This window comes from Chionomys nivalis, chromosome 11 (assembly GCF_950005125.1).
Source record: "Chionomys nivalis chromosome 11, mChiNiv1.1, whole genome shotgun sequence".
In the NCBI taxonomy this organism is placed as follows: domain Eukaryota; kingdom Metazoa; phylum Chordata; class Mammalia; order Rodentia; family Cricetidae; genus Chionomys; species Chionomys nivalis.
In genome coordinates this window covers 45,745,681-45,761,577 of record NC_080096.1, presented here as the reverse complement: position 1 = coordinate 45,761,577, position 15,897 = coordinate 45,745,681, and the positions used below count along the sequence as shown (strand labels likewise).

Sequence of the window (15,897 nt, the reverse complement as noted above, 5' to 3'; positions counted from 1 at the left end):
CCGCTTCATATTCTGCTCTGTTTTGTGATAGAGGTCTTCACACTGGGTTCATGTGAGTTTTAGAGTTCTGTGGAGGTGATTTTTGTACTAGTATGTCTCACGGCTGAGTCAAGCACTTGCTTAGCGTGCACAAGGCCTACGTTTGATTCATCACAAAAAAAGAAAAATAGATGACAAAAGAAAAATTAGATTTGAAATTTTATGAATGAAATATCATTGTACTTTAAGAAATTGAGATAGACTTCAGATACCTGAAAATACACCCTATAAAGTATGCCTGGCCTAGACATTTTGCATAAATATAATCATAGAATATAATTTTTCACATCTGGCTGCTTTTATTTAATGCAAAACTCTCAAATTTCACCCATATTGTAGCATGTATATATAAATTCTTTCTTCTTTTTTGTTTTGGTATGTATGCATGGTATTGTTTTGAGATAGAATCTTGCCCAGACTGACCTTGAATTTGGTATTGTACTGACTAAGCCTCTCAAAGTTGGGGTTATAGGCATAAGCCACCATGCTTATTATTCTTTCTTTAAGTATTTTAGGAAATATTTTGTTTTATATGTTTAGATAAAAAGTTGACCAGACTAGAGTCCCATTGTAGGGATATGTTTTGTTTCTATACATATGTGTAGACGTAAGTCACAAAACAATCCCACACCAGTTTGGAATTATGATTAATAAAAGGGTTATTTATTTAAGGGGAAAACTTACAGATCACTTTCCTCGACAACAACCCTCTGTGTGACCAGGAACAGAGTCTAGTAGTTGGAAGTAGAGCCAAAAGAGCACACATGCTACCTCTGCTTTTTAAAGCAAAAGAGACCACGCCTAAGTGGGCTGGTATCTTAAGGCTATTGGCTGAAGGAGCAGAAGGAGCTCCCGCAGCATATATGTAAAACGATTTTAGTTCCTTTGATTTTTTTTTTTAAGCAAAATATTGTGTTTACTGCATGTGGAGGCTTTTAAAGCCAGGAAAGCAGTACACCAATTGGCTGGTCCCATGTTTCTCCTCTGGATCTAAGGAGAGGACTAGGGCCAGTTGTCCTCATCCTGGGATGAAGGAAGTAGTGATAAGAGCTTAGGCTGGGCTGCCAGGGAGAAACTGTGTTAAATGTCATAAGACAAGAAGAGATGGAAGGACTAGTGGACCTTATCCATTTGGCTCTGGGGACAGAGCCCCCTGATTTTTTATCCCATTATCTCCAAGCAAGTCTGAGGAAAGCAGCCATGGTTACAGGCAATGAGCCGGCAGACCAGGTGGATGTTGTCTTCCCCATTCCTAAGAGACTTTGTCAGGATCAGACTCCATGGGAATTACAAACTCTTTGAGGTCATTTTATCTCATCACAGTTACATCCCTGTTGGTTCATATGGAACCTAGCACACACGAATTATTCCATGAGTCTTTGCTAAATAACTCATGTGCAGCTTATTGTGCTGTTGACTTAAACAAGGAAAGGGCAACAAGACCCAACCAGCTCACATCACAATACCTACCCACAGTGCCTGAGCAGGTGAGTGGTGAGCTCAAGTCTGCTTCACTACACAGCTAAAAAGACACACACGAACAGATGAAAACCACCTCCAACAACAATAGCAACAACAACAACAAAAATCAATAAATTATAGAGTTGCCGGATATTTCAGAAATGCATAGTCAAGTCCTGGACATCCTTCCTGTTCCCTCCATGTAGAACTTTATTATTTATCTGCACACGTGAGCCTGTGCATCTGTATGCTTGTGTGCAGGCCTGAAATTGATGTCAGATGTCTTGTTTGATTGTGTTCCAGCTTATTTATTGAGGCGGGATATCTTGCTGAGCCCAGAACTCCCAACTTGGATAGTATAGGTAGCCAGCCCGCCCTCAGGTCCTCCTGTCTCCTTGAACCTTATTCTTGGCTCCATTAAACCTCCTATGCCACTCTAGTACTGTGTCAGAGAGAGGAAACTGACACTTGTACATCACTGTCTTAGTTACATTGTATGAATCACACATGAACTCATCCATGTGTGAGTGTGTATAGCTTTGTGCAGGTTTTAGCATACTTGTGATCTTGAGTAACCACCACTTCACTCAAGACAGTCAATTAAATCATGACTATAGACGTCCCTGTGTTATTTCTTCATAGCCACCCCTTTCCTTTAGTCTAGAGTACCTAAATCTATTTGTTCTTCATCTTCATAATTGTTACTTTGTAAGTTTTACAAAATGAAGTCATGAAGTCTGCTAGCCTTTTTCCCCTCAGTCTGGTTTCCTTGAGGATAATGGAGGTGGTGTGGACCAATAGTCCATGGTACGCCCACACCACGACTTGTTTAAAGATGTGTGAGTCCTTTCCAGGTCCTGCCTATAGGGAACCAACTTCCTGTGTGAAACTAAGATTTCATTTCTACGTGAAAAAGAGCTCAAGGCCGTATTTGCTGGATTATATGGTAAAGACGTTCTTTTAATTCTAAAAGGCATTGCCAGGCTGTTGACCAAAGTGTGTACCATTTTCCACTCCTGTGAGTGTGTGCCGTCATAACTATGCCTCATCTAGCCACTACCATGGGTGTGGAGTGATACGCAAATGACCCATTGTCCCTTCTTCCACCAAACAAACTTAGGGGTTCTGAACTCAGCTTTCCGGCTCTCAGGAAGCCTCTTCAGTGGTTTCCAAACTGTTTCCTAACTCTGCTTCCTGCCTTAGGTGTCTTCCCTCAGAACCTGAGTCCCAGGGTCTGTTGCAAGCCCTCCACCTTCCTAATTCCTGGGGAAAGTAACAAAGCTGAGTTCTTGCCAGGATTGGAGCGTTACAATTCCTATACACCTGTCCCTGCTACCTCGGTGTCTCCCTTCCATTTCTGGGAAGTCCTGCTCCAAATGTGCACCCCCCATCATCAAGCCCTCTTCTTTCAGGTGCTCTCTCCATCCATGAACAAGGTCAAGACCATTCAGCCTGAAGCACCTCAGTGTCTTTACACCACAGCCTTCCACATCTTCCATCTCATCCTACGCCCTTCTCTTTTGTGGAAGGGCCAATTGATTATGGGTGTTGGGGTTACTGGACTAGCGGAATTCTCAGTTACCAAGAATGGGGATAATTTTGGTTTTCTCCTTTGATCATTTATAGTATCCATCACTTCTTAGGACTAAAAAGTCCACGGACTGCTTCATCTTGCTTGATAGTTGCAAGTCTCCACAAGAGAAATGGCAGGAAGGACGTGTGGTTTTCGTGTAACTTCTTTGAGGATGCATTTGATATAAAAATGTTACAGAGTAGGCTAGTGCATTGAAACAAAGTTGCTGCTGGCTGCTGGTTTACACGCTGAGTTCTCAGCCTATTGGGATGGTTACCCGACTGCCTGAGCTTGGCCGCCTTTAGAATCATTGTGGAAAAATACCACAGGTATGTCTGTGAGGGCATTTCAAGAAAGATATAAAGTCACAAGTAACACAAGTAGTTCTGTTCTATAGATGGGGTCCCAGACTGAATAAAAACGAGAGAACAAGTTAAGCATAAATGTTCATCTTCCCTCTGCTTGGTGACTGTGAATTCAATGTGATGGCTGCCCCATGCTCCCACCACCATGTTTTCCATGCCTGATGAACTGTGTTCCCAAATTATGAAGCAAGATAAACCCTTCTCCCTTGCATTGCTTTGGTCAGATATTGTCTAATGAGAACAGAAACTAACATATGTGTGATTTCACATTTAAACCTAGAGGTAACCCCCAAACTAATGGTTTAAACACATTAGTAATAACCTCAGAGTACCCAAGGTGTGTCTGTTGCATTCTAGAAAAGAAATGAAAAAATTTCCCCTTGAATAATTTAACCAAGAGTGAGCCCATATTTGAATTCTCTACTCATTTCTCCCTGTCCATCAACTCCTGCCTGTTGTTTGAGTCTGTATCTATGCCTGCCTGAATGCTATCTTGTCTCTCCCTTGGGTCTGTGTCTATGTCTTTTCCAACATTTATGGTGGATATTTGCTTTGTAAGGTTGTTTTCAATTTATTTGCTGTTTCCAGTGTTTATTATAACACACACACACACACACACACACACACTACCCATGGGTCAGAATGTGGAAGAGTATATAATTTAAGATTAAAGCTATGCATTAGCTTAGGTTGTAAAAGTTGATTACATGGGACCCCAAGGCAAGTAAGGTTGGCTGTCACATTGTTCTTTGAAAAGCAGGTTAAACAAACAGGTGGAATACACACCAGGATAGCAATCTTAAGTCATAAATGACCTCAAGGTGTATTATTAACTCTGGCTGTGAGGTCCAGTAAAATTTCCAGCCTCTTAGAATGTAAGAGACATTTTTATAATAATGTTTTGCCACAGAGAAGTAGGTATTAGTATATCTATTCTGTCGACGGAGGCATTGAAGATTAGCGCTGAGACCTAACCTGCCTAAAGTCAGACAGCTCGTAGGTAGGTCATACCAACTGTCCCCCAAAGCTCATGCCTTGAAGACTTGGTCTCCAGCGGATGGTGGAAACATTAGGAGGGGAAGCCAAGTGGAAGGGAGGTGGTCATTGGCAGTATGCTCCTAAAGGGAGTTTGGGAACCCTGGTTCGTCTTTTCTTTCTGCTTCCAAGTTGGTACGACATAACAACTTTGCTTGACCAATGCCCTTCACCATGACCTCACTGCAAGCCCCAAAGCAATAGAGCTGACTTGACAAGAATGGAAACGTCGGAACCTGTGGGCCCCAATTCAGCTTTTCCTCTTTCTCTTTCTTTTTCTCCTTTCCTTTCCCTTCCTTTTCTTTCCTTTCCTTCTTTTCTTTTTTTCCTTCCCCCTCCCCACCCTTTCTCTCTCCTCCTCTCTGCTCAATGTCCTTCCTTCCTTCCTTCCTTCCTTCTTTCCTTCCTTTCTTCCTTCCTTTCTTCCCCCCAGATCTCACCATTTCTTAAGTAGACTTCCAGCCAACCCTAACTCACTCCTCACACAGAGCAGTGGTTCTCAGCCTTCTTAATGCTGCAGCCCTTTAATACAGTTCTTCATGGTGTGGTGACCCCAACCATAAAATTATTTTTGTGGCTACTTCATAAGTGTAATTTTTCTACTATTATGTATCATAATATAAATATCTGTAGTTTTTCATGGTCTTGGGTAACCCCTGTGAAAGGGTCATTCAACCTCCCAAAGGGGTCACGACCCACAGGTTAAGAACCACCAACAGAAAGGCACTGTGCTGTCAAATCCTGAGTCCTTAGAGGATTCCAGGTCAGGAATTAGCTTCCTTTAGTCTGGTTTTCTCCTCTAAAATTTATTTCTGCTTACCTTTGAAGATACAGTAGAAGGAAAGGCAGAACCAAAAAGTTCATTTCCGGTGTGAGATTCTGTCTTAGGGTTACCGTTGCTGCGATGAAACAATGTGACCAAAAGCAACTCGGGGAGAAAAGGGTTAATTTGGCTCACTTATCCTGGATCATAGTCCAGAGAGGGAAACCAAGGCAGGAATCCAAACTGAGCTGGAACCTGGAGACAGGAGCTGATGTGGAAACCGTGGAGAAGTGCTATTTACCCACATAGCTTGCTAACCCAGGAACACCAGCACAGGGGCGGCCCCACCCATAATAGGCTGGGCCTTCTTCCCCTATGGGTCACTAATTAAGAAAATACCCCGCAAGCTTGTCTGCTTAGAGCCCAATCTTCTGGAGGCATCTTCTAAACTGAGGCGCCCTTCTCTGAGATGACTATAGCTTGTGTCGAGTTGGCGAAAAAGTGGCCATCACAGATCGTGCCTCCTGATAGCATCTGGAGACAGTACAGGTGGCAGGCACCAGTGACTAAGAGCACCGTGGAAATGGGCCCAGCCAGAGTCTTCTTGGGAGGCAAACTGCCAAACTTTGGTTTTGGAAACTTTTTTGTAATGATTTTTGAGTGTGTTGATGCCAAAGGAAAATTGGCCTTTAAAGCAAACTTTATAATAATTCAGCGTTGAAAAGTACATATACCAGCCGGGCGGTGATGGTGCATGCCTTTAATCCCAGCACTCGGGAGGCAGAGGCAGGCAAATCTCTGTGAGTTCGAGGCCAGCCTGGTCTACAAGAGCTAGTTCCAGGACAGGAACCAAAACCACAGAGAAACCCTGTCTCGAAAATCCAAAAAAAAAAAAAAAAAAAAAAAAAGTACATATACCTTCTGAGCATGCAGGTTGATGAATTGTTTTGTTCTTATGTAATTTGACTCTAAGCCAAGTGACATTGAGATCCCCTTTGAGTCCTCACTGTCTCCCATATGCACAGCCTAACTCCAGGTCTGAGGGATCTCGCTGTAAATTAGTGCCGTGGTTTTGAGTGTTGTGTGGAGGAAATGATCCGGTGTGTCATTTGCTCCAGTTTCTTTCACTCAGCTCTGCTTGTGAGATCCGTCGGCAGTGTGTGGAACCCCCATTCTCATTCCCACACGGCTCTCTGAAGTGAACACACGACTGCAGTATTTGGACAAGTGCTCACAAGTGCTCTGGTGATACGCTGCTTTGGTCTGCTCTGAACATACACACATGCATCGTTGGTCCCGCCCATGGATGCATCTCTGTGTATTAAATACTTAAGAGTGTAATTGCTAGTTCATAGAGTATGTTAGCTTTTGTCGCTGTGAGGAACAACCCGAAGGAAAACGTATTTGTTTTGGCTCATGGTTTCAGAGGTTTTATTCCGTGTTCTTGGATCTATAGGAAGAAGCAAACACCATGGCAACAGGAGCCCCTGGCAGAGGTGCCCACCTTCTGTGAGACAGGGAATAGTGGGAGGGAGGGAGGAAGGGAGAGAGAGAGAGAGAGAGAGAGAGAGAATGCCTGGTCTTCTCTCTTTGCTTATTTTATTTTCTTTAGTTATTTTTGAGACAGAGTCTTATGTAGCCCAGGCTGGCTTTTGATTTCCTATAAAGCCAAGATAATATTCCACTTTTGATCCTTATGCCTCCACCTCCTGGGGGTTGGACTTACAGGCTGTACCACCATGCCTGGATTTATAGACTGCTGGGCATCAAACTCAGGGCATTCTACGTGTGAGGAAAGAGCTGTACCATTTTATGCATATCCCTGGCTCCCATATCCTTTCTGTTCTGTCGAGATCCCTAACCTATGGGATGGTTGCTGCCCACATTTCAGGACATTTTCTCCCCTTTGTTAATACTCTCTGGAAACACCTTTGCAGACATACACAGACGTACCCTTTATTATTCTAGGTATTCCTCAATCCAGTGAAGGTAATAATCAAGAGTAAGTATTAAACTTGTGAGATGACCCAATGGGTAAAAAAACTCCCCAGCCTGCCTGGTGACTTGATCCCTCCAGGTGACAAATGAAGACTGACTCTTTTTTTTTTTTTAAAATATTTATTTATTTAGTATACAATATTTTGTCTACATGTATTCCTGCAGGCCAGAAGAGGGCACCAGACCTTATTACAGATGGTTGTGAGCCACCATGTGGTTGCTGGGAATTGAACTCAGGACCTTTGGAAGAGCAGGCAATGCTCTTAACCACTGAGCCATCTCTCCAGCCCCTGAAGACTGACTCTTAAAAGTTGTCCTCTGCTCTCCACATGCATGCTCTAACATGTGGAGCATGTGTACACACATATAAACACAAAATAAATAAAAGTAATGATTATTTATAAAACCAACCCATTACTCCTAGAAAACTCAGCAGGTGGTGCAAACCTGGCCGTCTGAGTTTAATGCTGGAACCCACATAGAGGTAGAAGGAAAGAACCAACTCCATAAAGTTGTTCTTTGACTTGAACTTGTACCTTGTGCCATGTATGTCCACACATTCGTCATGCATACACACACACACACACACACACACACACACACACACTAAACCACAACATTCATCCTTGGCCCCCAAAGGCTTATGTATGTCTCATAATGCAAAATGCATTCAGTCCATCTCCAAGAATTCCCGTAGTAACATCTGCAACATTGTTCCAAAGTTCTAATCCAAAGTTTCCCAAGACGGAAGAGAAACTCTTGAGTAATGAGAACCTTCTAAAATGGAAAAAGAAATCCCATACTTTCAATATCCAGTGGCACAGGATACACATTCCATCCCAAACGGGGTAGATGGTGGTACAAAAAGAAGGGATGGGGCCAAAGCAAGACCCAAACGCATCAGGGCCAACATAAACCCTGCAGCACCTTCTGGTATTTGGTGTCTGAGCACACTGTGTGGTAATATAAGCTCTCAGTGGCTTAGGGAGCACCATCCCTATGACCTTGCTGGCCAGAGCCCACATGGTTTCTTTCTTGTGTTACCTCTGCTTGCTGCCTGAGCTTTTCCTCGGCAGGCATTCCAAGTTCCTGGCATTAGCATTGCTAACCTCTTGTGTTCACCCTTGTGCCTTTGCCTTTCTGTGCTCCCAGTTTCACACATTGCCCCCCCCCCGGGGGGGGCTGCCTACAGTGGTCTTGATGCTGTCACACATTACTTGGCCTCCCAGGTCTCCCTTTGAAGTCTATGTGGAAGTATTCATAACCCTGTCGTTTTTATTTTCTGCATACCTGCGAATGTGGCATCAGGCGGCAGATGCCAAGTTGTGCTGCAGCTTGAGGTTCGTGTGCCTGGATTGCAGAACCATAGAGTCCCGGGGAAACGATTTCTAGGTGGGCTTGTGTGAGCTGCGTGACTCAAAGGTGTTCTGTACTCAGAGGTGTTCTGTATTTCACATTCTTGTGTCTGCCACGAGTGAGTTCTAGCTAGTTCTCGGAAGCATACAAAGACACATTTTCTCTGATGCAACTGACCTGACTTCTTTTAAATGACCCTAGTTCCTTTAGAAACCAAATCTTTCTTGGCTCTGATTTGCACTGTCCTTTATGACCGAATTGTGAATTTTCCCAGGTCTTTCCTACTCTGCATTTTGCTTCCTATTCTCACTGTAAACTTGGCTAGAAGAAACCAGCAATAATCATGCCACAGAATAAATTCTGGATTAACTTGAAATTTCCTCAATCAGATTGGTTAGTTTATCATCTTTATACCCAGCCTCCTGGCAAGATGCAGGTCCTGGATAAAATGTGATCCAAGTTCTTTGCCAAAATGGAAACAGGAATGGCTTTTAGCCCAATTCCCAATAGAATCCTTATTCTCATCTGATACTACATGAAAATAATCTCTATTGCTGTATCAGTTACTTTCATGTTGTGATAAAAATTTCATAATCAAAAGCAAATTAAAGAAGCTTATTTTGCCTTACAGTTCTAGAGGAAGAGTCCATAATGGTGAGGGAGGCATAGTGATAGGCTGCCAGAGCTGAGAGACTGTTAAGGGATTTTTACCTGCTAGACCATCTCACCAGCCCTGATTTATAGATTATATACATACATATATACATATGGCTTGGACTTACATTTTTATTCTCTTAAGGATTTTTTTTCCAAATAGATTTTCAGCTGGGCTAGGCTAAATTTGTGATACTCCTGCCTCAGCCTCATGAATATTAGATTATAGGAATGTACAATGATATCCAGCTTCTTAATGATGCCTTTTATGGAAGAACAAAAGCAAGTTTCTTTGGGCCAGGGTTTCTGGGGATTGCACCTAAGGTCTCATGCCTGCTGTGTGTGTATGTGCTCTGTGCCCAGCAACGTCAGGTTCATAACAGTCTTGAATGCTGTCTGCTAATTTTGCACTTTGATTCCTGCTTTCTGAATTCTGTTTGGCAAATTCTAGTTTCCTCAATGTCATAAAGATATTATTTTATACTTTCTTCTTAAAGCTTTGTTTTAGAATATGTTGATTTTAATTTTTTTTTGTTTATTTTTTTGAGACAGGGTTCCTCATTGTAGCCTTGGTTATCCTGAAACTTATGCTGTAGACCAGGCTGGCCTCTGACTCGATTTTTAAAATTTTTAGTGAATTTGATCTGTTGAAAATAAACACTTAGGAAGACTTGAATAATGGCTTTGCTACGCATGCATGAAAAGTGGGTTTGGTGCCAGTGACTGAACCCAGGAACTCACATGTGCTAAACAAATGCGTTGCCATTAAGATACATCTCTACGTTCTTTTATTACTTTTGAAATTTACAGATATGTGTTTATATATATATAGTACAACGTGACATTTTGAGCTATATGTTTACATTTATTTATATATTTGTAATATATTAAAAATATATATTTACACGTGTGTCTGTGCTGTGGGACAGTCAGATCTAGCTAATTAACAGGTGAATGCCTCACATGGTTATTACTCTCTGACAAGAACACAAATTTACTGTTTCTATATTTTTCAAGCATATAGCATAATAAGCCGCCATTGACTACGGTGATGGTGCCTTTCGGTCGGCTTCTTAAGCTTATCCCTATCACTGTGCCCCTTTGACTAACATTTCTCCACACCAGCCAGTCCATGGCGGTTACCATTTTACTCTCTGTTTGCATCACCTGTATAAATGCCAGATTGTGAGGACATGTGGCATTTGTCTTTCTGTGCCTGGTTTGGCTCACTTAACATCATCCAGGTTCATCTGTGTTGTCCCGAATCGTGGGATTTCCTCCTTCCATGGCTAAGTCGTATTCTGTTGCATATGCATACCGCATTTTCTTCTTCAAGTTTTATAATGACGGACACTTTGTTTGATTCAGTATCTTAGCTATTGTAATCAATACTTCTGTAAATATGGGAGTGACGGTATTTATTTGACGTTGATTCCATTTCTTTTGAGTGCATACCACCAAGTCAGGGGTTTTCTGGGTCATGTAGTTGTTGTAATTTTAATTTTGAGGAACTTCTAAAAGTTTTCCACAATAGCTACATTAACATATTCTCACCCACAGGGTATTGTGTGTGTGTGTGTGTGTGTTTGTATGTCCTTTTTTTACATCCCTGTCAATATGTACCTTTTGTGTTGTTTGGGTAGACGCTATCCTCAGGATGAGATGAGCTCACTGTGGATTTGATTTGTCCTACCCTGATGATGAGAGATATTGAACACCTTTTCATATATCTGTTGGTCATTTGTATGTCTTCTTTTGAGAAATGTCTCTTTTTAACTGGTCATTTGTTTCCTTCCTCTTTCCTCACTGTGTGTTCTTGGTACTCTGCTTGACAGTCAGGAGGGTCTGACTGTACAGGTTTATGTCTGGCTCTCTAGTCTGTCCTGTTGATCTTCCTGTCAGTTTCGTGTGGTTTGTCACTGTAGCTCTGTAGTGTGTTTTGAAATTAAATAGTGTGACGTCTCTGACTTTGTTCTGTTTGCTTACAATTGCTTTGTCTATTTAGAGGTCTTTCATGATTTCACATAAATTTTAGGACTATTTTTCTCTTTTTGTGGTTAATGTTACTGGTTTTTTGATGGTGATTACAGTTTGTGGTTTGCTTTGATTGGTGGACACTTTAACAGCATTAAAGCACAGGATTTATTTCCATTTATTTGTGTCTTCTCCAATTTCTTTTCAGTGTAAAGATCTTTCATCTCTGAGATGGTGTCAACTTGGCTGGAGTGAGGATTGCCCGGAGATCTGGTAAAGAAAGCTCTCTTGTGGGGGTATGTCTGTGTCCCGAGGAGCCTGGCATTTGACTCACTGACTGAGCACGGGAGCTCTGCCCTCAATGTAGGCAGGTGCCATCCGCTCAGCCAAAGGCAAGCAGACAATACAGAATGATTGGAGGATTTTAGGTCTTTGCCTCTTGGATCTGGGGTTCACAACTCTTCCTTCCTGGGCATCAACACTCCAAGTTTTGACTTCAGGACTTAACGCCAGAAGCCTACTGCCCTCAGGACGTTGATCGCCCATTGAGAGTGGTACCGTTGCTTCCCTTGTTCTGAGGCCTTAGGGCTTGGACTGAGCCACAGCGCAGTCTTCACAAGGTATTTAATAACGTCATCAAGTGGATAATTTTCAGTCACTTGACTTGTTCAGTATGGGAAAGGAACTGCGAACAAATTAAGAATAATGCGTAGCGATGGTACTGTATATAATATGACGAAAACTGAGCGTAATTACATAGGCCTTGCTAGGTACAAGAGAAGGTGAAGAAGGGATCTGAGATGCACCGAGTGCCCACTACAGGGCGGTTGCTCTGCTGGGTAGTGTAAACATTTTTAAGGGTGTTTTGGGAGAAAGGTGTAAGTTTGATCAGCTTCGGGTGATTTAACTAACACAGCTACTGGATTTGAACAGTTAGGCATTTGCAGTTAGGATTTGAACTCAGATCTCTATTGTTTCTTTCCCACTCCCCTCCTCTCCTTTTCCAGCCGCTTCCTTTCTCTATCTCTGCATTTTCCAGCTATCTTTTCATTCCTTCCGTGAATTCCTCAAGTTCGTCCTTACTTTCTATGAAACAGAATGTATCTTTTCTTTCTCTCTTTGAGACAGGATCTCACTATGTAGTCTTGGCTGGCCTGCAACTCACTATGTAGTCTAGGTACGTACAGATCCTGGACTCACACAGATCCTGCCGCCTCTGCCGTCTGAGTGCTGGGATTAAAAGTGCCTGCCACCCATCCTTACCGAGACATAGGAAGGCAGTGTTCAGCCCACGTTCTCGCCCTAAGTATTACACTTTTTATCGCCTCTATCCTGAAGCATGTTCATGTGTCTGTCACTCAGGTTTTGCTGTATAAGGAACAATTTGAACGGGGTGACTCGAGACAGCATACGCGTAGTTCACACTTCTGGCAGGAATTAGGTGCATCAGCTCGGCGGTGTTGAGTTGGGCGACACTCAGCTGTTCTCATGCCTGGGGTGTCAGCTGAGATGCTGAGGTCAACTTCTCCAAGGGGCTACCACCTCACAGCTGGCTAGCCTGGGCTCATGCTTCTGGAGGAGAAGAGGAGCCAAGGAAGCCGATGGAAGTCCATGGAGCTCTGTGGTTCAAACACAGAGACAGTCCAGTACACTTGCAATGTCTTAGCTCAAGCCGCTAAAACAAAGACTGGGCGGCACAAACAATGGTGTCTATTTCTGGTAGTTTTAAGCACGTGGAGGCCAAGGTCAAGACGCTGACTGACTTAGTACCTGGTACCCACCCTCTTGTGTCTTGAAGGAAGCTACCTTCTCTATGTCCTCTCATGCAAAGTTCTAATCTCTTTGCTCTTTTACAGTTACTAACCCTTTCACAAGGCTCCTGCCCTCATGACCTCGCTATTATAAAATAGTACTTTAAAGATGGACTGATTTTTTAATTATAATTTCATACACACTTAGAATGTATCCTGATTATCTCTCTCCACATCCTCTCTTATCTCCTTCCCATTCCCATCCACTCCGCCTCCTCCCTTGCAGTCCCCTTCCTGGATTTTTGACTTTTGGTTTTGTCTTGGCATCTGCTTAGAGGTCATCTCTTTGACCATTGGATTGACACTATCCACTGGAACTTGGTGGGGGTATCAGTGGGCACAAAATTGAAGGAAATGGTTCCCACTCCTCCTGAACCTTATTACTAGCAAGCAGTACAGTAGCGGGTGGTAGAGGCCCCTGAGTCCTCCTGCATCCCTGCCTGATGGCTAACAGGGTGATTCTGCTGGCTCAGTGCAGGCAACTGCAGCTGCTCTGAGTGCATGCCTGCAGTGGTTGATTTGAAGCTCCTCTCCCTATCTTCTGGCTCTTACATCCCCCACCCCCGCTGCATTTTCCTTTAAGCCTTAGATGGGACAGTATAAATGTCTTGCTTGGGCTGAGCATTCATCCTACGTGACCTCATCTTAACCCAAGGACTTCCTGTAGGTCCCCATCTTTAATATATACATATTAGGGGGTTAGGGCTTTAACCTGAGCACTCCGAGAGGTCCCATGGCAGTGAGGCAAGGCAAACCCCATTTCCGTGACTGTACTGTGTGCTTTCCTTCTGTCATGCATCACTTCCGAGCTCTCAAAGTGCATGGTTATGTCTTGCCATCAGTTAGCAAGCAATCAGGTCTAGAGTAGAATTTAATTCTGCCCTTGCCTGCTTGTGGGTTCTCAAATGCCAAGGGCTCAGTTGCACAGAACTATTTAGGCATCAGTCTGGAGTCCAGGCTTCAGGCTTCTGACCCCTGACTACAGGCAGCTCCTTACAGCTCTCCCGTTTGTTCATTTGCTAGGGTGACTCACAGAACCCAGGGGAACACATTTGTTGGTTTATTGTAAGGGCACAAAGAAGGATCTGGATGAAGACACACATGGAAGAACTCTCCGGCAGGGGCTTGGCTGCTCCGGGGATGTGGATCAGTTCCTCCTCACCTTTCTCAGTCTCTGCAGGTTTCGGCTACCCAGAAGCTCTCCAAACTCTTCCCCTGGGATTTTATGGAGACTTCAGTGCATAGATATGACCGAAGCATGGGCGGCTGTGACTAGACAGAAGGGTCTCATCTAACGCTCAGAGACAGGGACATCCAGCACACCCTGTCTGTTCAGATTCTTCATGGCCCTGTTGTCCAGTGTGCCTTCCTTTCTGGTACAGGGCAGGAATTTGTGTGGAATGAAGGCCTTCAGATCTATTATTGGATAAGGTAGGCCAAGGCTGTCTTCCTGGTAAGATGTAAGACAGGAAAAGCAGGAGAAGGTTATACTATGCTTTTGGTTTTAGTAATCTGACTTGGGGAAGAGCGATCTTAGTTACTACAGTGTGCCTTCAGGAGAGGAGGGAGCAGAGAAAAGGAGAATGGAAGATGAGAGAGAGGTTCTCTCTGAAGCATAAGTTGCCTCAGCATCATAACAAAAGCACTTTCTATCCTCTATGGCTTTAAACCTGCTTTAGAAACTAAAGACCAAACACTTTAACTTACTAGCTACTTTGGGGCTAGTAAGAGCCATGGAAACTCCGTGTATTTGTGTGGGTATGTGGGTGTATGTATACTGTATATATGCATGCACACATACATTTGGTTTTGTGAACATACAGGGTGCCTTGCAGGCTAGAGAATATGTGATGGAGGGAAGGCACATGTTACTGACAGTAATTAACCCCACTCAGAAATACACACTCACAGAGAAGTGTGGACTTGGAGATTATTTTCATTAAAGGCTCTCTATGATTTGAGAAAAAATAGAGCTGACATATCTATGTCATGTCGTTGTATGGGTGAGGTCTTGGTGCATGCCTTCCTTTGATGTGACTGTATTTCAGAATCATGTTGAACACGTCTTCCTCCGCAGACTGCAGAGTGAGGTGCAGAGCTTCAGAAGCGGAGGCCAGAGGCCGAGGTTGGAGTCTAGGCTGTGCACTCATTAGCTGTTGTTGGAGAAAATGTTTATGTCTTTGAGTTTTAGTTTTTTTTTCTCTCTACAACTACAAAAAGCTTGTCTTCTCAGGTTGCTAGGACAAAGGAAACATTTTATATCTGTGCTTGCTGGACCACACAGTGGCTGCTCACTCTAAAAGGCTAGTGCAAAATGAGATACACTGTAAATATAAAATGCCGAGCCTGTCAAGTATGTAGCAGGAAGAAAATCTTACTGGCTCCTCATTGAAGTGTAACAATACTTTGTGTCTATGGGATAAACGAGAGGCACTACAAAACTGATTTTTTTTTGTTTCCGTTTAGTTTTAATGTGGCCACGAGACATTTGAACATTATGGGTTTTTTTCCTATGTTAGTTTCTGTTGCTGTGATAAACACTGACCAAAAACAGCATAGGGAGGGAAGGGTTTACTTCATCTTATAACTTCCAGTTCACACTCCATCACTGAGGGAAGCCAGGGCAGGAGCTCATGGCGGAACCTAGAGGCAGGAACTGAAGCAGATACCATGAAGGAGTGCTGCCTGATGGCTTGATCCACCGAGATTGTTCTTAAACACCCCAGGACTATCTGCCTAGGGGTGACACTGCCCACAGTGGCCTGGGCCTTCTCATATCAACCATTAAGCAAAAAACAAAACAAGACAAAAACAACAACAAACCACCCCACAGACTTGCCTATAGACCAATGTGACAGAGGCATTTTC

At 43.3% G+C, this 15,897-nt stretch overlaps 1 protein-coding gene across 4 annotated transcripts in view; it reads left to right on the top strand.

Annotated features, from left to right (window-relative positions):
- Dnajc6 (DnaJ heat shock protein family (Hsp40) member C6) overlaps positions 1–15,897 on the top strand; it is a 151,463-nt gene that overhangs the window by 22,158 nt on the left and 113,408 nt on the right. The window contains exon 2 of one of the 4 annotated variants that reach the window (XM_057784115.1): positions 11,427–11,514. The exons of 2 other annotated variants lie outside the window; for them this stretch is intronic. The gene's annotated coding sequence lies outside the window, so the exon portion shown is untranslated. Of the gene's footprint in view, positions 1–11,426; positions 11,839–15,897 lie in introns of all 4 variants that reach the window. One more of the 4 variants, XM_057784113.1, reaches the window with a different exon arrangement.